Source organism: Taudactylus pleione, unplaced genomic scaffold (assembly GCF_031769625.1).
Source record: "Taudactylus pleione unplaced genomic scaffold, aTauple2 ptg000285l, whole genome shotgun sequence".
Lineage (NCBI taxonomy): Eukaryota > Metazoa > Chordata > Amphibia > Anura > Myobatrachidae > Taudactylus > Taudactylus pleione.
Window position 1 is genome coordinate 1,755,849 of NW_028284687.1, and position 22,146 is coordinate 1,777,994.

The 22,146-nt window shown below is 43.3% G+C and overlaps 1 protein-coding gene and 1 pseudogene across 2 annotated transcripts in view; one reads left to right on the forward strand and one right to left on the reverse strand.

The window, feature by feature from the left end:
• Window positions 1-22,146, forward strand: part of LOC148512048 (uncharacterized) — a 140,692-nt gene that overhangs the window by 75,910 nt on the left and 42,636 nt on the right. The window lies entirely within an intron of this gene.
• Window positions 1,688-15,900, reverse strand: LOC148512049 (uncharacterized; annotated as a pseudogene). The gene is made up of 3 exons (XR_015880201.1): window positions 15,768-15,900; window positions 13,295-13,787; window positions 1,688-3,516 (listed from the first exon to the last, which is right to left on the reverse strand). The product of XR_015880201.1 is annotated as an uncharacterized LOC148512049 (transcript).

The window sequence follows — 22,146 nt, forward strand, 5'->3', positions numbered from 1 at the left end:
TTACATCTCTAAACTACACAGCAACTGGGAATACTTACCTCTAGCGGAATTCACTTATAACAATGCTTGCCACTCTTCCACTAAAGTATCTCCATTTGTCTGTGTCTTCAGATATCACCCCAGAGCCAATTCATTTTCCTAATACCTAGTCATGTACCTTCAATGCCAAACATGGCTTCTCGCCTCAGGGCTATTTGGAAGAAAGTGCACTTCAATGTCCTCAAGGCTTCTTTTCGCTCAATTTTGTATTTGCAAACATCCAAGGTCTTGTATTTTTAAGGTAGGTGACAAGCAATGGTTGTCCACCCATAATATTAAACTTCAACAGCCATCACAGAAATTTGGGTCTAGGTACATTAGACCTTTTCAGATTGTAAAACACATGAATTCAGTTGCCTTTTGCTTTAAACTGCCAAAGTTCTTGAGAATTTCCAACACTTTCATTGCTCTCTGCTAAAGCCTGTACTAATATCCAAAAAAGAAAAAAAAGTCTTCCCATCTTAGGAGACCATCTCCAGTTCTGGTCCAGGGTCACAGGTATATGTCATGGAGAAGATCCTGAATTCCAAATTTATTTAAGAACAAGTCCATTTCTTGGTTCATTGGAAAGGCTATGGCCCTTAAGAGAAATCATAGGTACCTGGAAGGCATTTACATACGGACAATCTGAAGAATTTCAAAGTCTTTCTGTATAAACTTGGATCTAGGGGTTCCTTAACCCCTCAAGGGTTGGGTACTGTTATGAGATGCCGTCGTGGCTCCTCCCTCAAGAAAATCCCACCCGTGGCTCTACAGGTGCATGATCCCGCTGGTTGCTAGGCAACTGGGATGCCAGGAGGCCACAGGAATTCTGGTCCCCACAGGGGCTAGCAGCCGGAATGCTGGCTACGTGCAGCAGCTATCAATCTTTAGATTAGGGTGCTCCTTCCTCTGCCTGCATTCCATTGGTGCAGGCTCCTGTTAAAAAGCCGTCAGCCCCATAGATCCTTCCAAGTGATAGTTATACCTTGGTGTAACCTGTTGGTCCTGTTCCTATCACTGTGTCTTGGAATATTCTACTGCCTGCATCTCACAGTGTAAAGTGCTCTTGGTTATTCTAGCTAGTACTGGGTATGTCTATATCCACCTTCACTGCATTTATTATAGCTGTTTAGTCTCAGAGCAACTGCAAGTCCATTTGCTCCTGCTGCATTTACCATCTGCAGGCTACTCCAGCATTATCCCTGCTCGGCAAACAACTTTATTATTATACTATTGTCTTGTTGCTTCTATCCAGCCCTGTGATGTACATCTGTGATCCTACAACCATGTCCTGCCTTAGTAATTGTCTTGTATCCACCTTTTCCTGCTTATCCTGCAATCTACTGATAACTGTAGAAGCCCCTACTGCACTCAGCTAGATCCTATATGTAATAAAGTGTATTTATATGCTACAAATTACAGCCCTTGGGATATTTATTTATTGTATGTCATTTAGTAGCACAGACATTTTATTTTACTATTTTGCTTTCTTTTTATTTAGGGCTATGCAGGAACCCTCATAAGTGTCAGCTGCTTTAAATGACATAGGGGTATATTTATTCGCATCTGTTTTCTTTCCTCATTGACTACATATTTACAAGGAACCAATATAGAAATAAGCATATGAAAAATACACAGTGGGACACTTGGTTTTAATCACATTTCTTTCTTTAATTCACAATCCTTACACAATTTAGTTGACTTTATTATTAATCACATTTTGCTGGCAACATTTTATTGTAAAATAATACAAATTATGTTTTTAAATAATGTTCTTCTTTGTGCGCCATTTTACAATTTGATTTCTTCTGTTGGTATACAAATGCAATGGGTGTCAAAGGTAGCACCCCCTAAATCATTATGGAGATACAGTAACTAGACAAACATGGGGCATTTGAATTTATAATTCCTACTATACTTGTGCAGAAGAATTTCCCTTCCCTTATTCCCTTGTTGTGTAAGCCAGTACTGCTGCAAACCTGATAAATACCTAATAGGTCATGGATATTTTATGTATTTTAAGATGTGCAACAAAATTTGTTTTCTGTGAAAAACATTTCCCACAATCAGAACATGCAAATGGTTTCTCACCTTTGTGACTTCTCTGGTGTCTAACAAGATTTTAATTCTGTCTAAAACATTTCTCACATTCAGAACACGGAAATAGCTTCTTAACTTTATGACCTCTCTGATGTGCAACAAGATCTGATTTTTCTGTAAAACATTTCCCACACTCTGAACATTGAAATAGCTTCTCTCCTGTGTGATGTTTCTGATGTGTAACAAGAGCTGATTTCCGTGTAAAACATTTCTCACACTCAGAACATGGAAATGGTTTATCACCTGTGTGAGTTCTCAGATGTGTAACAAGATCTGATTTCTCTGTAAAACATTTTCCACACTCTGAACATTGAAATAGCTTCTCTCCTGTGTGATGTCTCTGATGTGTAACAAGAGCTGATTTCCGTGTAAAACATTTCTCACACTCAGAACATGGAAATGGTTTCTCACCTGTGTGACTTCTCTGATGTCTAACAAGATATGATTTCTGTGTAAAACATTTTCCACACTCAGAGCATGGAAATGGCTTCTCACCTGTGTGAGTTCTCTGATGTCTAACAAGATCTAATTTCAGTGCGAAACATTTCTCACACTCGGAACATGGAAATGGTCTCTCTCCTGTGTGACGTCTCTGATGTGTAACAAGAGCTGATTTTTGTGTAAAACATTTACCACACTCAGAACACGGAAATTGTCTCACTCTGTGACTTCTCTGATGTGTATCAAGGTGTGATATCTCTGTAAAACATTTTCCACACTCTGGACATGGAAATGGCCTCTCACTTGCGTGAGTTCTCTCATGTGAAATAAGAACCGATTTAAGTGTAAAACATTTTCCACAATCAGAGCATGAAAATGGCCTCTCATCTGTGTGAGTTCTCTGATGTGAAATAAGATGCGATTTCTGTGTAAAACATTTCCCACACTCAGAACATGGAAATGGCTTCTCACCTGTGTGACGTCTCTGATGTATAACAAGATCTGATTTCTGTGTAAAACATTTTCCACACTCAGAACATGGAAATGGTTTCTCACCTGTGTGTGTTCTCTTATGTACAATAAGATTTGATTTCTCTGTAAAACATTTCCCACACTCAGAACATGGAAATGGTTTCTCACCTGTGTGAGTTCTCTCATGCGCAATAAGATTTGATTTCAGTGTAAAACATTTCCCACACTCAGAACATGGAAATGGCTTCTCACCTGTGTGACTTCTCTCATGTATAACAAGCTGTGATTTTGTTGGGAAACATTTCCCACACTTAGGACAGGAAAATATATCAACTCTGTGAGCTGTACCAGTGGGATCAGATTGATCTGGATGTACATTTAAAGTAATGGGTTTTTCTCCTGGAGAATCTTTCTTGATGTTTTCTTGTATATTAGAATCTGGAGATAGATATCTCTTAGGTATATTCTTGCTTCTGCATCCATCTGTTGGAAATAAAATAAATGTACTAAAATATTTTTTTATGGTAGGGCCAACATTGCACGGTTTCACTCATACCTCTATGGGGTGCAAGAGAACACTTACAGATTCATGCCCAGGTAGTGCATTATAACTTTGCAACAATGCAGCAAGGTCTGTTATAGAGCAAACAGGGTTCTCTTTTCTCCTAGTAATTTGTACGTCTTTTACATGATAATATAAGTAACGTTCGTCTGCAGCCGTTCAATGCGGCCCTTGGGCTAAAAAAGGTGTGCGCCACAGATAGTAACCATAGTAAAACAAATTAAAAAGGATAACAACTATTTTTTTTACTTTTCTGCACATTTTCACACTAACTTTCAATATTTTAGGTTTTGCAGCATTTTTATTATAAATATTAGCGGTAATTAAAACTTTAATATGATATAAATAATTCCATTTAATAAATAAGTACCATAATACTATTTTTTTTTTCTTTTAAGTTGGGTTTTCTCTACTTTCATAAAAAGTCATTCCTATAGGAGAATGGACTTCTGGGTAATGCCACTTACATTGCAGACCTTACCCACTAGGTTGTTAAAGCGCGGCTCAGGCTTGTACAGACATAATATCTTATAAAGCGCGGCCCAGGCTTGTACAAAGAGATAATATCATAAGCACACAGCCGGTTTCATCATGACTGTAGTCTTCTGTGCAGGATGCTATATTCTGGTCCTCATATGAAATGCTATATAGACAGCACAATCTTATAGATATAATTTGCTTAGTCCCTTTGTCGAGAATGGTCTTTGAATTTGAATATCTCAAAGACTAAGATATTAAAGTGATTGAACCCCTGGTGGCCTGTATACGTGCTTCAACGGATATTACGGGGATTGTTGTTGGTGGGTCCGATTAGAAGATTTCATTGTGTGCCAATGACGCTCTGCTTTCCCTTTCTTCACCCCACACTTCCCTGCCAAATTTGTTCCAACTTCTCACTGAATATGGTCATCTGTCGGGCTATAAAATTAATTGGTCCAAAACCGAAGCCTTGCCTCTCCACATTAATCCGACCTGTTTGTCACTTCTTCATATTGCAATCCAATTATATATTCTCTTGGCGGCCTACTAAGATACGTTACTTGGGCATCTTTATTACAAACCACTATAGTACACTTTATAAAGAGAATTTTCTACCTCTTATATCGTCCATCAAAGTGGACCTGCACAGATGGCAATCTCTTATCTTCTGGTTGGGACGTATAATGGTCCTTAAAATTAATATACTTCTGCGTCTTTTATACCTGTTTCAGTCTTTGCCGGTCAAGGTTCCAGAGTCGGCTTTAGCTCAACTACACACATGGTTTCTCCGTTTTGTCTGGAGGAATAAAGCGCGAAGAACGGGATTTTCGACCTTACGGAGACCTGTGGTGGAAGGAGGGAGGGCTTGTCCAGACATCTACCCATATTATTACGCCTCTCATTTGAGCAAAGCTAATGCATGGTTCGCCCCACATCCACTCTTAGGGGGCTCCAATTGGATACGGATCTAAGTCATGCTAACTCACTGGCCTCCTAACTATTACTGCCCTCCAGATTTTCTCACAGTGGTGCACATCCTGTCCTTAATTTTACCTTCCAGATCTGAGACTACTGTATCCATCGCTTAAAACTCCTCTCGTCTCCTCTGCCCTTTATGGGATAATCCTGCTTTCCCACCAGGCCCATCCTTGGTGCAGGCTCATCCCTGGATTAGTAGAAACATCCGCTTTGTTATAGATATCTTGGATAATGGTATATGTATGTTGCTACCATATATTATAACTAAATTTAATTTCCCTGAGGTGAACCCATTTATATGCTTTCAAATAAGGCATTCTGTGTCCTCTTTAGTTATTCCTATATCACTTTGCTCTCTATCAAATTTAGAATCTCTATGTTATGCAGTCCCCTAGCTGAGGGGGTATTATATCCGCCACTTATTCTCTCCTATCGTATGGACAGTCTCCTTCCTCATCGTTCAAACTGCATTGGGAAAGAGACCTGGGTCCACCTCCTGATGAGCATGCTTGGTCTGATATCTATATATCTGTTTCAAATACATCTATTTTGAATTTGGTTAAGGAGAACGCATATGATTCTTTATAGGTGGTACTTGGTCCCTGCTAGATTACACAAGATTTCCCTCTGTCTCCCCTCAGTGTTGGAGAGGATGTGACGCCCTAGGTTATTTTATCCATATATGGTGGACATGTCTCAAAATAGCGCTTTCTTGGAACATGTTTGCTAATTTGTTAAGTAATGTGTTTAACGTCCCTATAGTTAAAGACCCTTGGTCCTTTCTCCTAGGTCTACCAATTGCAGCACTAGATACAATCGCCAGTAAGTTGGTAGCTCAAATATTAAATGCAGCCAGATGCCTTGTTGCACTGTATTGGAAACGTTTAGAAATTCCTTCTCTACACCTAGTTATTGATAAAATCTGGTACCTGGCGAGTATGGAGAATATAACTGCTTATCTTAATAATAGATCCTTTAGTTTATTACAGATTTGGAACCCTTGGTACAACTATCAAAACCCCTCATAGTTCCCATGTGTTGGGTGGTCTTTCAGCCCTTCTGTCCTGATCAACTGTTTTTGCTACAGGCTCTCTTAAATCTATTTTAAAACCATTTGATATAACTTCGATCTTTGTTGAGATGTTATGCCAGTGGGGTCCTCCCCCTTTTCCATCCCCTCTCTCCTCTAATATATTGCTTTACTATATACGATAACTTATGTCCGATATATTTTTCGGATGTATATTTGACTCACAATGTTTTCTCTCATCTAAAAGTTTATGTTGTGATTGTTTTATGTACTTTAATTAAAAATGAAAAATAAAATAAATAAAAAAAGATATTAAAGTGATTCTTTGGCAGCAAGATTTCAATCAGTAATAAATTACAGAATTTAGAATAAAATTGTATAAAATTTGATTAAAAAAAAAAAAAAAAATGAACAAAAGCCATAATGTTTGGTATAGCTAACCTGGAAATGTAAAAAAAAAACAAAAAAATTACCAGAGCACAGAGCCGGCACAGTGAGCCAGGGGAAGCGGGATAGGGGTGACTGCCGCCGGCTGCTGTTTTCATGCACTACTGGTGGTCTGTGCTCTCACATGGACCCTGCACCTTAGCTATGTGCAGACACTGCTTACGTTCTGCCCAGTTCAGCTCCTGATTGGCCACCCTGCTGCGTGAAGTAGCTATTACATAATGAGGGAGGGCGTGCAAGCAGCACAACACGTGAGGCTGCTGACGTAGGAGACGCTCTTCCCTCACCTACTTTATCCAACACATCATTTCCAGGCTCGCAACTCCCAGCCAATCAGTACCGGGTTTGCTCCTCGAAAACAACGCCTCTTTTCCTGCTTTCCACAAGAGCTGCCGACAACCGCTGATTGGTGGGAGGGTATGTTCTGGGTTCAAATTGGCGAAATGTTCACCAAGGACATACTAGTAACCAAGAAAAAGATGAAGTGAGATAGCGACCAGCCCTGTCTGCTATTGATGTGAATGGACATTTTATCAGAAAGGCTGTCCTGAAAACGGAGAAAAGACCGAATATGAAAGAGCTTTGAATTCTGAAGCTCTACACGGGGAATAGATGGGCAGGAGAAACCCCACGTTCCAGGTTATCAACCTTATGTCTGCAGACTCTATGGCTCAAAGGTCAATGCTTGAAGAACCAAATTCAAGTTCCACAGGACCATCGGAGGAAATCCAGAAGGTTGTATATCAAGGACCCCATGTGAGAATGTTTGAACCTCTGGGATCAATGCCAGTATCCCCTGAAGGAAAACAGACATAGCTGATATCTCAACATCAAGAGATCCAAATATGAACCCTGCATCAAGACCTTCCTGGAAAAACAAGAGTAACCTTGCCTCCCTATAGTTCATAGTAGGGACACTTGTCCCTTCACACCAGATCACATAGGATTTCCAAGCTTTATATTTATTGCCCAATACTTGCTTCCTCAGGCTCATCATATTCCAAACATCCATGTCCAAAAACCCCTTGGCTTTTAAAATCACAGTAGCTACACCAAAAAGACAGCCGAGACCTCAATGAACGACTGGACAGTCCCTAGCCTAACAGATCGGGATGCTGAGGAAGATGCCATAGAGGAGCACAAACAATCCCAGCAGATCTAAGTCGCAGGCCCATAGTCAATCTGGAGTCACTAGAATGAACTGTGCTCCCCCTCTTATACAGAACCCTCAGTAACAAAGCTACATGTGGGAACAGGCAAATAAGGGTGATCACCAGGAATGACCACCGTGACAACTAAATTTGCTTGTGAATCCCTCATGCTGGCACAGTATTCAGCCTGGATACCAATAATGTCTACGTCCATCTGTCTAGGAACTTTGGGAATTAAGAAACCTTCAGGATATGTCAGAAGTCCTCTAAGGCTTTCCACATCTGGAATAAACACTGCAGTGAGATCCTTAATATTATTTTCAGCCCATCAGATGATCTGTGCTGTCTCTCTCATGGCCAAGGCATTTTCTAGTCCTGGGCTGCTTGCAGTATAATGCGCACTACTACTGAGACCATCTGCTCATCTGTACTGGAGGATCACTGCTCCTCAACGAAGACTGATGTCCATTGTACTAGGATCCAATCCCAGACAGCAAACAGACTACCACTGTCTAGGTTGCTGTTCGGCACCCACCAGAGGAGCAACTAACAGCAGATGAGAAAGTGATGAACTGGGAGGACACTAGGGTACTTTTTCCACTTCCTCACAATCTCTATTTGAAAAACCAGAGAGAGTAAAACTCTGCAAACCGGACCTCTTTGAAAGCAGAAAACATTTTCCGCAGCACGCTCATGAAAAAGTGGACTGACACCTTCATTATCGGCAGTACCTTTACCAGTTTCTGTTATGGTCGTGTGGGAGAAACACCCTCAGTAATATGGTGTCCAGCAGCATCCCAAGCAAGAGTCTACTCTGAGACAGAACCAGATTCGATTTGGATTAATTTTATATCCAACCATGAGATTCCAGCAGTTCTGTTTCTTACATGTTCTAACAGAACTTTTGGAGAGTTTATTTTTATTAAAAAGTTGTCTAAATAAGGTATAACAGTTACTTCTTTGGGCTGGAGAAGAAATGTCATCATTTTTGTAAATGCTCTCAGATCAAAAAAAGAATAGCCATAAACGAATAGCACAAATCTGAGAAGTGACTGATGTCCCTCCAAGATAGGAACATGTAGGTAGGCATCCTCGATGCTCATGAAAATAATAAACTCCCCAATTCCATACTTTGGACTATAATGGTGCATACACACGATTAGATTTTTTCTTCAGATATGGACGATAACGATTTAAAAATCGTTCAGTCGTTCATATCTGAAGGAAAATCGTTCATATCTGACATGCCTGAACGATGGACGATCAACGATGCGCGTTCCCGTTTGTCAGATAACGATATCTGACATCTGATGGGTTTGCAGTCAGACTTGGACGATTCCATTCATTTTAATGCAGTCAAAAATCGTTCAATCGTTCAAAACTTTGGTCAAATCGTCCAAATCGTTCAGTCGTTCATCTGACAAGTCTGACAAATCTGACCGTGTGTACGCTCCATAAGACCTTGGTGATTCAATAGTAAAATGATCCACCTGAAGATGAATATTGAGAGACTTTAAATTTAGAATGGGTCTCAAAGATCTATCTGGCTTCTGAACCAAGAACAGATTGCAGTAAAACCCAAACCCCTTCTGGCTGGTTCCAGGACAGCAACCCCTGCCAAAAGCAACGTCTGAGTCGCTTTCTGTACAGCCAGATGCTTCCTTGGATCTACTGGTAATCCAGTTTAAAAAAATTGGTTTAGATTGAGATTTACTAGGTAACGTTTCTCTTCACCCAAGCATCCAAAGTGGATTCTAACCACTTCTCCTTTAAACTAAATAGATGAGCACCCACCATGGTAGCCTCCAAATAAGCCTTACTGCAGTTAGGCTTGCTGTCTGACTGTGGGTCTAGAGTAAGGGTGCCAAGTAGCCCAGGCAGTAATCCTAGTGGTCCAAAAAGCAGATGAAGAGAGAACTTTTCCTCCAAGTAGTCAGTGAAATTATCTTGTCTAACAGCAGCTGAAATTGGTGCCCCAACCATGCTTGATGAATTAATGGCCGTCTATCTAAAATAAACAGATGCTTCTCCAATCTGCACCAACAATGTAAGCAGATCTGTCTTTGGAGAACCGGAGTGGAGCCCTTACTTCAACTGGGTAGAATTCCACCACCTTATTTAGCCAAGCTGATGCTAAGACAGGTATAAGTATAGCCCCCAGCAGCTGTGAAAATACATTTATGGAACCCAATTTTCCTTTCTGAATTATCCTTCAGAGACCCTGCATTAGGGAGAGAAATAGTGTTAGCTTTTGCCAACTAAGTTATAGGAGGATCTAGCTTTGGAGGAATTTCCCACTTACCTGCCACAGGCCGTGGGTAAAAATAGCAGAAAAAAGTAATTATCTCCCTGTATAGGTCACTGTTACGGCCTCATCTAGAATACAGTGTTCAGTTCTGGAGGCCACATCTCCAGAAGGATATACTTACATTAGAGACCGTACAAAGAAGGGCAACTGAAATGGTGCATAGGCCACATCACAAATATTACCTGGAAAGACTAAAAGATCTTCCTATGTATAGTTTGTAGCAGAGAAGGGAAAATGGGGACATGATAGAAACTTTCACACATACAAAGGGTTATAAGGTGCCATAGTGTTCACTCCAGGTCCAGAGAGAGGGCACTTCAGCTCGTGCCAAAGGCATGCATGCCTGAAAAGGGGGCGTGGCAAAGGGAAAGAGCGTATCTTTAAGACGAGCCCCGTTTTGTCACTCTTGGGGCGTGCCTGGCACTTACGGACATGCCTGGCTGCACCCAAGCACTCAGGACTCTGAATAGATGCCGGGCACATGCACCTGGCATCCATTCACTGGCGGTAACCGCTGTGGCCCGTGGGTGGGGACGGCATCCGCTGGCTGTTTTAGCGGGCCTTTAGAAATAGGGCAGGGCATGGCGCAGCACTAAAACAGCCTAGCGAGAGAGCTAGATGCAGGAGGGGGACATTCTACAAAGGAAGAGAAGTACTAGAACACAAGGACATGCACTGAGACTGGAGGGAAGTAGGTTCAAAGGAAATTTAACAGTATATTACCTCACAGAAAGGGTAGTGGATACATGGAATAGCCTCACATCAGAGGTGGTAGAGGCCAATACAGTAGAGCAATTTAAAAATGCTTGGGATAGACATAAGAATATCCTTACAAAGAACTAAGGATCACATATGGTTTGAGATTACCATAAGGGTAAAAAAGGGAGACTAGATGGGCCAAGTGGTTCTGATCAAATTCTATGCTTCTATACTTACCCTGAATCCGAAGTACTGCTCTCATTGCCCTTACCAATGCCTCACCACCTGACTACTTCCCTGGATCCTCTTCCAAAAAATAAATAATAAATAGATCTGAATCTGCTTCCTCTACTCCTTCCAAAGAACAGACCTCAGGCACTGACCCTTCCCAGGACTGTAGAGGCACTGTAAGGGACCACTTCTAGGCACTTTCCCTGAGATGAAGAAACCTGGACAAATGTTTGTACTAAATGGCCTAAACACTGAGCCCAAGCAGGTTCATCTGAACCCACCTGGCCCTGGGCTGCCGACTCCAAAGTATCCACTTGGGAAAATATAGAAGTAGCCTGACAGTCTGTCTTTTGCGCTATACTAACCTCCAACTGTTACAAATCAGATACTACTTGAGTAAGAGCTTTCACCTAAGATGGTTCCCTTCCCCAATCAATGACCGATCCAGCAGATTACGGAGAACACGGATGTCCCCCGAATCTGGACTGAGAACGCAATATGGTGACTGACACTTTGAACTGGCAAATAATTTGATCTTCTCCTCAATCTGGGAGGGCTTACAAAAAGACCTGCTCTTGGTAGTGGCCGGCTTAAGTGTATGAGGAGAAGCACGAGTTAAAGTGTCAGTTTTGAAAGTCTTCTGGCTCCTCACTCCATCTACAACGATAACTCTTAAGAGAGAATGTAATTATTGCTGAGTACTGCAGAGAGATTATAAATTCCATCAGTGCACAGGGAGATGCTGGGTAAAGTCACGCTGGATCTCATACCATTCATCAGTGATTAAATGGATGGACCAGAGAGTGTGGGGAAGAGACTGGTCAGATCTCTGGGCTGGTAACACGCAGTGACATGATGTGAGGAGAGCAGGAGTATAATAGGGGCTGATGGCTCCTGATGTATGAGATGCACCAGAGAGTGTGGGGAGGAGACTGGTCAGATCTCTGGGCTGGTAACACAGTGACATGATGTGAGGAGATGAGCAGGAGTATAATAGGGGCTGATGGCTCCTGATATATGAGATACACCAGAGAGTGTGGGGAGGAGACTGGTCAGATCACTTGGTTGGTAATACAAAGTGGCATGAGGAGGGGAGGAGTCTAATAGGGGCAAGGGGCAGATACTTTTTCCCCATTAGTCTGTACTGACAGAGGGGGTGTAGAAGAGATTGTTACAGTGACTGAATGAGGAGATTATGTGACAGGATGGGATCACTCTGCCACCTGCCCCTTATGTCAGTTTATCTGTGGTATTACAGCTTGATCTTGGAGTTCCCCATTACTGTCACTAACCTGCTGTTACTGGCCACTCCGCTTACATCAGGGTGCAATGTATAGCTGCTGCAGCACCACTTTGCCTGTCATATCTGGTTACTTCTGACCGCTAACACCAGATCAGGACTGCAGGGTAGCAGGCAGAGCATTAACTCAGGACACTGGGATTAATACGGCCAGCTAAGGAATGGATTACAGTGTTAGCTCTCAGCTGTACGTCACAGTATTACAGCAGGTAATCGGCATCATCTGTAGGGAGACGTTTATTGTCCATAAAATAGTCCTTTACAAGGACTGTTATACACCTCTCTGTGGAAGGGATGATACACGTAGACAATCAAGCAGTGGGTTCACTTGATTATTTCTTCTCTATAGCCTTCCGTGCCCAAGACCGCGGCGACTGTTTCTATATGTGGCCATGTAGGAGGTTCAGAGTCACATCGTATGGAGGAAAGATCACAGTAGGCTATATAACCGTGTGCGCTCTCTGTCCTTATAAGAAAGTCTGTAGACACCAGTTTGGAGGGGAACAGCTACCAGTGAATGGCCACTTGTTACCACGGATCCAAAACTTTACTGTAAGATGCCACACGGTTAGGAAAGAGTTAATGAACTCCTTAAGTAGCGGAAAGTTTGTAAATCTAGGTCGTTTTAGTTATACAATCACATACAGGAGAAACTTACAATGGTAATAAATGAATATTATACTGTATATAGTAAGGTTTCCCTTACGATTTATTCTGTGTGCGCATTATACTGACAGTCTGTATGAGAGGTGTCTCAGGCCATTTTGTATTATAATATCAGTATAGGATTATATGCTAAATAAGAGATCTCAGTTATTTACACCTCAACCTTTACTTCACTTATATCACCAGGAAAGACTCCGACGTAGTAGAAATGCGTTGGCATAACTTAAAAGTAGGGATACTGATCTCCAACTGCACGAGGTCTTGGGTGATATTTTATTCTCATTGTGTTTTATTCATAGATGACTGATACACCTGTATCTAATAAGAGTTGGCTGTCCACACAGACCACTAACACTCAGCATTTTATTATTTATGTGATGCTTTTCTATAATAGGTGTTTATTACTCACCTGTGCTGATATCTGTAGAGATTTCCTCCTCCTTATACTGCTGATCACCCCTCACATACATCTCTTCTTCTCTCTCTATATCTTCTGTCTTCATATCAGTCACATAAGTCTCTTCTTCTCCCTCTATATCTTCTGCCTTTATATCAGTCACATATGTCTCTTCTTCTCCCTCTCTATCTTCTGCCTTTATATCAGTCACATACGTCTCTTCTTCTCCCTCTATATCTTCTGCCTTCATATCAGTCACATACGTCTCTTCTTCTCCATCTACAGCTTCAGCCTTATCAGTCATATACGTCTCTTTTTCTTCCTCTATATCTTCTGCCTTCAAATCAGTCACATAGGTGTCTTCTTCTCCCTCTATAGTTTCTGTCTTTATATCAGTCACATACGTCTCTTCTTCTCCCTCTGTATCTTCTGCTTTATTATCAGTCAAACGCGTCTCTTGTTCTCCCTTTGTATTTTCTGCCTTCATGTCAGTCAGATCTTCTCCCTAAACAACCCACAAATAAATAACACTTTAATAGAGATGGTTGAGGAATGAAAACAACCAAAGTTGACACTCCCATATCCCCTCACCTACCCAGTCATGTCCATGTATTATTACTATTAGAATTTATGTCACTGCGAATTTCCTAGATCCCCTCACCTACTTAGTCATGTCCCTGTATTATTACTATAGAGATAAGTGATATCACTGTGACACTTCAGGCTGCTCACCCTGCATAATAATAACAGGACACAGCAGGCCGCTCGCACTGTATAGTAATAACATGATGCCACAGCCTGCTCCCCCTGTATAATAAAAGGACACCACAATCCACTCCACCTAATAAGAGGATACAAGCTGCTCCCTCTGTATAATATTATTAAAATAGGAAACCACAGGCTTCTCCCCCTGTATAATCATAACAACAGGACAGTACAGCCTACTCCGCCTGAATTATAATAATAACAGGATACCACAGGCCTCTCCCCCTGTATAATTATAACAACAGGACACCACAAGTTTCCCCCCTCTATAATAATAACAACAGGACACCACAGGCTGCTCCCCCTGTATAATAATAATAATACCAGGACACCACAGGCTGCTCCCCCTGTATAATAATAATACCAGGACACCACAGGCTGCTCCCCCTGTATAATAATAATACCAGGACACCACAGGCTGCTCCCCCTGTATAATAAAAACAACAGGACACCACAGCTGCTCCCCTGTATAATAATACCAGGACCCACAGGCTGCTCCCCATGTATAATAATAACAGGACACCACAGGCTGCTCCCCCTGTATAATAATAATAATACCAGGACACCACAGGCTGCTTCCCCTGTATAATAATAACAGGACACCACACCCTGCTTCCCCTGTATAATAATAACAGGACACCACAGGCTGCTTCCCCTGTATAATAATAACAGGACCCACAGGCTGCTCCCCATGTATAATAATACCAGGACACCACAGGCTGCTCCCCTTGTATAATAATAACATGACACCACAGGCTGCTCCCCCTGTATAATAAAAACATGACACCACAGGCTGCTCCCCCTGTATAATAAAAACAACAGGACACCACAGGCTGCTCCCCTGTATAATAATAACAGGACACCACAGGCTGCTCCCCCTGTATAATAATAATAATACCAGTACACTACAGGCTGCTCCCCCTGTATAATAATAACAGGACACCACAGGCTGCTTCCCCTGTATAATAATACCAGGACACCACAGGCTGCTACTCCTGTATAATACCAGCACACCACAGGCTGCTCCCCCTGTATAATAACAGGACACAACAGGCTGCTCCCCCTGTATAATAATACTAGGACACCACAGGCTACACCCCCTGTATAATAATAACAGGATACAACAAGCTGCTCCCTCTGTATAATAATACCAGGACACCACAGGCTGCTCCATCTCTTATAGTAATAACAGGACATCACAGGATGCTCGCCCTGTATAATAATAATAACAGGACACCACAGGCTGCTCCCCTTGTATAATAATGACAGAACACCACAGCATGCTCCCCCTGTATAATAATAGAATACCACAGGTTGCTCCCTTTGTTTAATAGTAATAATAATACCAGGACACCACAGGCTGCTCCCCCTGTATATAGGACACCACAGGCTGCTGCCCATTTATATAGGACACCACAGGCTGCTGCCCATTTATATAGGACACCACATGCTGCTCCCCCTGTACATAGGAAACCACAGGCTGCTCCCCCTGTATATAGGACACCACAGGCTGCTCCCCCTGTATATAGGACACCACAGGCTGCTCCCCCTGTATATAGGACACCACAGGCTGCTCCCCCTGTATATAGGACACCACAGGCTGCTCCCCCTGTATATAGGACACCACAGGCTGCTCCCCCTGTATATAGGACACCACAGGCTGCTCCCCCTGTATATAGGACACCACAGGCTGCTCCTCCTGTATATAGGACACCAGTACCTGTGTTGCCGTCTTGCTGCCTCATTCACAGAAGATGCTGGAAGAAAGACCGTTGGGACCGCCCAAACAGGAAATCAGGTGGAACGCACAGGGCGGATGTGATGTTGAACGGTCGGGCGGAAGTGATGGTGTAACGCCCAGTGCGAAAACTATTGTGGAACGCACAGGTCGGAAATTAAATATTACTTACTGTATGTACTAAACCCCCGACCAGGCTGTCTGCTCCCCTCACACGGGGGCATTACACGGCACACTTACGCACTGTGTGTTCTATAACAGCTTCCGCTCTGTGCGTTCCACCATCACTTCCGCCCTCTTGCGTTCCACCGTCACTTTTGTCCTTTGCTTTTAACATCACATCCGCCCTGTGCGTTCCACCTGATTTCCTGTTTGGGCGGTCCCAACGGTCTTTCTTCCAGCATCTTCTGTGAATGAGGCAGCAAGACGGCAACACAGGTACTGGTGTCCTATATACAGGGGGAGCAGCCTGTGGTGTCCTATATACAGGGGGAGCAGCCTGTGGTGTCCTATATACAGGGGGAGCAGCCTGTGGTGTCCTATATACAGGGGGAGCAGCCTGTGGTGTCCTATATACAGGGGGAGCAGCCTGTGGTGTCCTATATACAGGGGGAGCAGCCTGTGGTGTCCTATATACAGGGGGAGCAGCCTGTGGTGTCCTATATACAGGGGGAGCAGCCTGTGGTGTCCTATATACAGGGGGAGCAGCCTGTGGTGTCCTATATACAGGGGGAGCAGCCTGTGGTGTCCTATATACAGGGGGAGCAGCCTGTGGTGTCCTATATACAGGGGGAGCAGCCTGTGGTTTCCTATATACAGGGGGAGCAGCCTGTGGTGTCCTATATACAGGGGGAGCAGCCTGTGGTGTCCTGTATACAGGGGGAGCAGCCTGTGGTGTCACGTATACAGGGGGAGCAGCCTGTGGTGTCACATATACAGGGGGAGCAGCCTGTGGTGTCACATATACAGGGGGAGCAGCCTGTGGTGTCACATATACAGGAGGAGCAGCCTGTGGTATCCTATATACAGGGGGAGCAGCCTGTGGTGTCACATATACAGGGGGAGCAGCCTGTGGTGTCACATATACAGGGGGATTAGCCTGTGGTGTCACATATACAGGAGTAGCAGCCTGTGGTGTCCTATACACAGGGGGAGCGGACTGTGGTGTCCTATTTACAAGGGGATCAGCCTGTGGTGTCCTATATACAGGGGGAGCAGCCTGTGGTGTCCTATATACAGGGGGAGCAGCCTGTGGTGTCCTATATACAGGGGGAGCAGCCTGTGGTGTCACATATACAGGGGGAGCAGCCTGTGGTGTCACATGTACAGGGGGAGCAGCCTATGGTGTCACATATACAGGGTGAGTTGCCTGTGGTGTCACATACATAGGGGAAGTCGCCTGTGGTGTCACATACATAGGGGAAGTCGCCTGAGGTGTCATATATACAGGGGAAGCAGCCTGTGGTGTCCTATATACATGGGAGCAGACTGTGGTGTGCTATAAAAATTGGGAGCAGCCTGTAGTGTCCTAAATACAGTGGGAACGGCCTTTTGTGTACTATATATACAGCCGCCTGTGGTGTCATTTACTCGAGGGGTGTGGCCTGTGATCTATTATTATTATAATACAGGAGGAGCAGTCTGTGGTGTCCTGTTATTATTATTATTCAGGGGTAGCAGCCTATGTTGTCCTGTTGTTGTTATTATTATACAGAGGAGCAGCCTGTGGTGTCCTGTTATTATAATACAGGGGGAGCAGTCCATGCTTTTTATTATTATTATACAGGGGGAGCAGGCTGTGGTGTACTGTTATTATAATTATACACTGGGAGCAGCCTGTGTTGTCCTGTTATACAGGGGGAGCAGCCTGTGTTGTCCTAATATTATACAGGGGGAGCAGCCTGTGGTGTTCTATTATTAGTATTATACAGGGGGAGGACGTGTGGTGTCCTATTGTTAGTGTTATACAGAGGAAGCAGCCTGTGGTATCCTGTTATTATTATACAGGAGGAGCAGTCTGTGATGTCCTCTTATTATTATTATTATTATACAGGGGGAGCAGCCTGTGGTGTCCTGTTGTTGTTGTTATTATTATTATTATACAGGGGGAACAACTTGTAGTGTCCTGTTGTTATGATTATAGAGGGGGAGAAGCCTGGGTTTCCTGTTTTTATAATATACAGGGGGAGCAGCTTGTTGTATCCTCTTATTAGGTGGAGTGGCTTGTGGTCTCCTTTTATAATAGAGGGAGAGGTGGCTGTGGCATCGTGTTATTACTCTACAGTGGGAATGGCCTGATGTGTCCTGTTATTATTGTTATGTAGGGTGAGCAGCCTGAAGGGTCCGGTTATTAATATTATACAGGGGTAGAAGGCTTTGGTGTCTTTTTTTATTTACAGAGGGAGCAACCTGTGATGCCCTATTTTTATTATTATACAGAAGGCGTAGCCTGTGGTGTTTTGGTATTATTATTTTACAGTAGTTGCAGCCTGTGGTGTTCTGGTATTATAATACCGGGGAAGCAGCCTGTGGTGTCCAGGTATTTGAATTCCCGGTGAGCAGGCTGTAGTGTTCTGGTTTTATAATACTTGGGCAGGAGCCTGTGGTGATTGACACTGACCAGGGCTCAATAGCTCTGAGGAAAGAGGAGACTTACTAGTCATTAATTTTTTTATACCTATGTGGGATGCGGGCATAATAGCGACCGCGGTGATTCCGGCACCGGCATCCCAAAAGTCATCATCTTGAAGGTTAGGAGCTGGGTTAGGCACAAGGGGGAAGGATAGGGTTAGTCACTTGGAGAAGGTTAGGTTTAGGCACCAGGGAGGATTAGGATACCGACCAACAAGTGTTAGCATCCTAACCCTAAGGGGGAGGGGGGGGCTTGCACTGCACACCCTAATTTTAAACACAATAGGAGATGCTGCCATGCTGAGACTTGTAGTACAATGCAAGGGACATAGAATGCAGGCGCACACTCTAGGTACTAAGAACAATGATCCCCAAAAACCCTGATAAACTCTACAATTAACATGGAGGTTCTTCGTACATGTTTGGCCAAAAATGTTTGCCAATCCACCACGTTAAGGTGAACCCCATAATATGGGTCCCTAACATCCCTAATACTAACATATTACATTCAATTTATCCAGGACTTACCTGTAATAGTGCCCATTCTAATATGTAGACAGAAATGCAGGAACCTGGGCTGGTGATTAAAACCACCTGAGGGCAGATGGTGGGGGGCAAATTCCAAATAGGAGGCGTTTCAACCTCCAAGTGTACAAAATATACACAAATATAATAGTAAGGGGGGGGCTTGGACTGCACACCCTAATTTTAAACATAATAGGAGGTGCTGCCATGCTGAGACTTGTAGTACAATACAGGGGACATAGAATGTAGGCGCACACTCTAGGTACTAAGAACAATGGTAGACAAAAAAATCCTGATAAACTCTACAATTAACATGTAGTATAAGTGAGGATTCTGAGTGCCGGCATCCTGTACCCAGCCCAACTATGTTACATGTGCTCTCTGTGATGTTTATTGTACTAAGATTTATTCCTAGAAAATCCAGCTGTAAGGAGACAGAAGTCAAATAACTGAGATCTTACATATTACTCTGTAGATCCTCTACCTGCTGACTGGGGAGATGAGGGGATCTAGGAGTGTCACAGTGACATCACTTATAACTATAGTGATAATACAGGGACATGACTGGGGAGGTGAGGGGATCTGGGAGTGTCACAGTGACATCACCTATATCTATAGTAATAATACAGGGACATGACTGGGGAGGTGAGGGGATCTGGGAGTGTCACAGTGACATCACTTATATCTATAGTAATACAGGGACATGACTGGGGAGGTGAGGGGATCTGGGAGTGTCACAGTGACATCACTTATATCTATAGTACTAATACAGGGACATGACGGGACGTGATGGGATCTGAGAGTGTCACGGTGACATCACTTATATCTATAGTAATAATAATACAGGGACATGACTGGGGAGGTGAGGGGATGTGGGAGTGTCACAGTGACATCACTTATATCTATAGTAATAATACAGGGACATGACTGGGGAGGTGAGGGGATCTGGGAGTGTCAGTGACATCACTTATATCTATAGTAATAATACAGGGACATGACTGGGGAGGTGAGGGGATCTGAGAGTGTCACAGTGACATCACTTATATCTATAGTAATAATACAGGGACATGACTGGGGAGAGGAGGGGATCTGGGAGTGTCACAGTGACATCACTTATATCTATAGTAATAATACAAGGACATGACTGGGGAGGTGAGAGGATCTAGGAGTGTCACATCACTCATCTATAGTAATAATACAGGGACATGACTGGGGAGGTGAGGGGATCTGGGAGTGTCACAGTAACATCACTTATCTATAGTAATAATACAGGGACATGACTGGGGAGGTGAGGGGATCTGGGAGTGTCACAGTGACTTCACTTATATCTATAGTAATAATACAGGGACATGACTGGGGAGGTGAGGGGATCTGGGAGTGTCACAGTGACATCACTTATATCTATAGTAATAATACAGGGACATGACTGGGGAGGTGAGGGGATCTAGGAGTGTCACAGTGGCATCACTTATATCTATAGTAATAATACAGGGACATTTCTGGGAAGGTGAGGGGATCTGGGAGCATCACAGTGACATCACTTCTATTTATAGTAATAATACAGGGACATGACTGGGGAGGTGAGGAGATCTGGGAGTGTCACCTTTGGTTTTTTCATTCCCCAACCACCTCTATTAAAGTGTTATTTATTTATTTATTTGTTGGTTGTATAGGGTGAAGATCTGACTGATATGAAGGGAGAAGAAGAGACGTATGTGACTGATATGAAGGCAGAAGATATAGAGGGGGGAGAAGAAGAGACATATGTGACTGATATAAAGACAGAATATACAGAGGGAGAAGAAGAGATGTATGTGACTGATATGAAGGCAGAAGATACAGAGGGAGAAGAAGAGACGTATGTGACTGATATGAAGGCAGAAGATATAGAGGGAGAAGAGACGTATGTGACTGATATGAAGGCAGAAGATATAGAGGGAAAAGAGACATATGTGACTGATATAAAGGCAGAAGATATAGAGGAAGAAGAGACGTTTGTGACTGATAATAAAGCAGAAGATATAGAGGATGGAGAAGAGATGTATGTGACTGATATCAAGGCAAATGATACAGAGTCGTATGTGAGGGGTGATCAGCAGTATAAGGGGGAGGAAATCCCTACAGATATCAGCACAGGTGAGTAATAAACACTTATTACAGAAACGCGACACATAAATAATAAAATGCTGAGTGTTAGTGCTCTGTGTGGACAGCCAACTCTTATTAGATACAGGTGTATCAGTCGTCTATGAATAAAACACAATGAGAACAAAATATGACCAAGACCTCGTGCAGTTGGAGATCAGTATCCCTACTTTTAAGTTATTCCAACGCATTTCTAATACGTCGGAGTCTTTCATGGCGATATAAGTGAAGTAAAGGCTGAGGTGTAAATAACTGAGAGGTCTCCTCTTATTTAGCATGTAATCCTATACAGATGTGATAATACAAAATGGCCTCAGACACCTCTCATACAGACTGTCAGTATGTTGCTCACACAGTATCTATTGTAAGGGAAACAATTCTCCTTATTACCCCCTTTACTATATACAGTATAATATTAATTTATTACCATTGTAAGTTCTCCTGTATGTGATTGTATAACTAAACAAACCTCCTAGATTATCACCATTCCTCTACTTAAGGACTTCATTAACTCGTTCCTAACCGTGAGGCATCTTACAGTAAAGTTTTGGATCCGTGGTAACAAGGCCATTCACTGGTAGCTGTTCCCCTCCAAACTGGTGTCTACAGACTTTCTTATAAGGACAGAGGGCCTGATTCAGACCCGGTCGCAAGCGCTGAGTGCTCGCAACCGAGTCGATGGTGGCTCCGTCGTGTGCATGCGCCAGACCTGGCTAGTGACGGGCAATCCGTCGCTCCGGGTCTCGCACCAAAGGGGGCGAGCTGTCGATGTTGAGTGACAGCACGCCCCCTTTGGTGGGCGGGCCGGGGGAGTGGCTACCCAAACGGAGGCGTTCGCTTGCCATTTGGGGGCGGCCCCACTGACATCATGAGTGGAGAGCTTCCGTCTCTGTTATGAACGAGACTCTACCACAAGGGTCTCGTCCCAAGCCCGATGGTCGCGATGGTCTTGACCATCACGACCATCATCATGGCCGCTTGCTATAGCTGTGGGTGGTCACCCACAGCTATGCGAGCGGCCATGAGGCCGCTCCAAAAATAAAAAAAACGCCCTGATTCA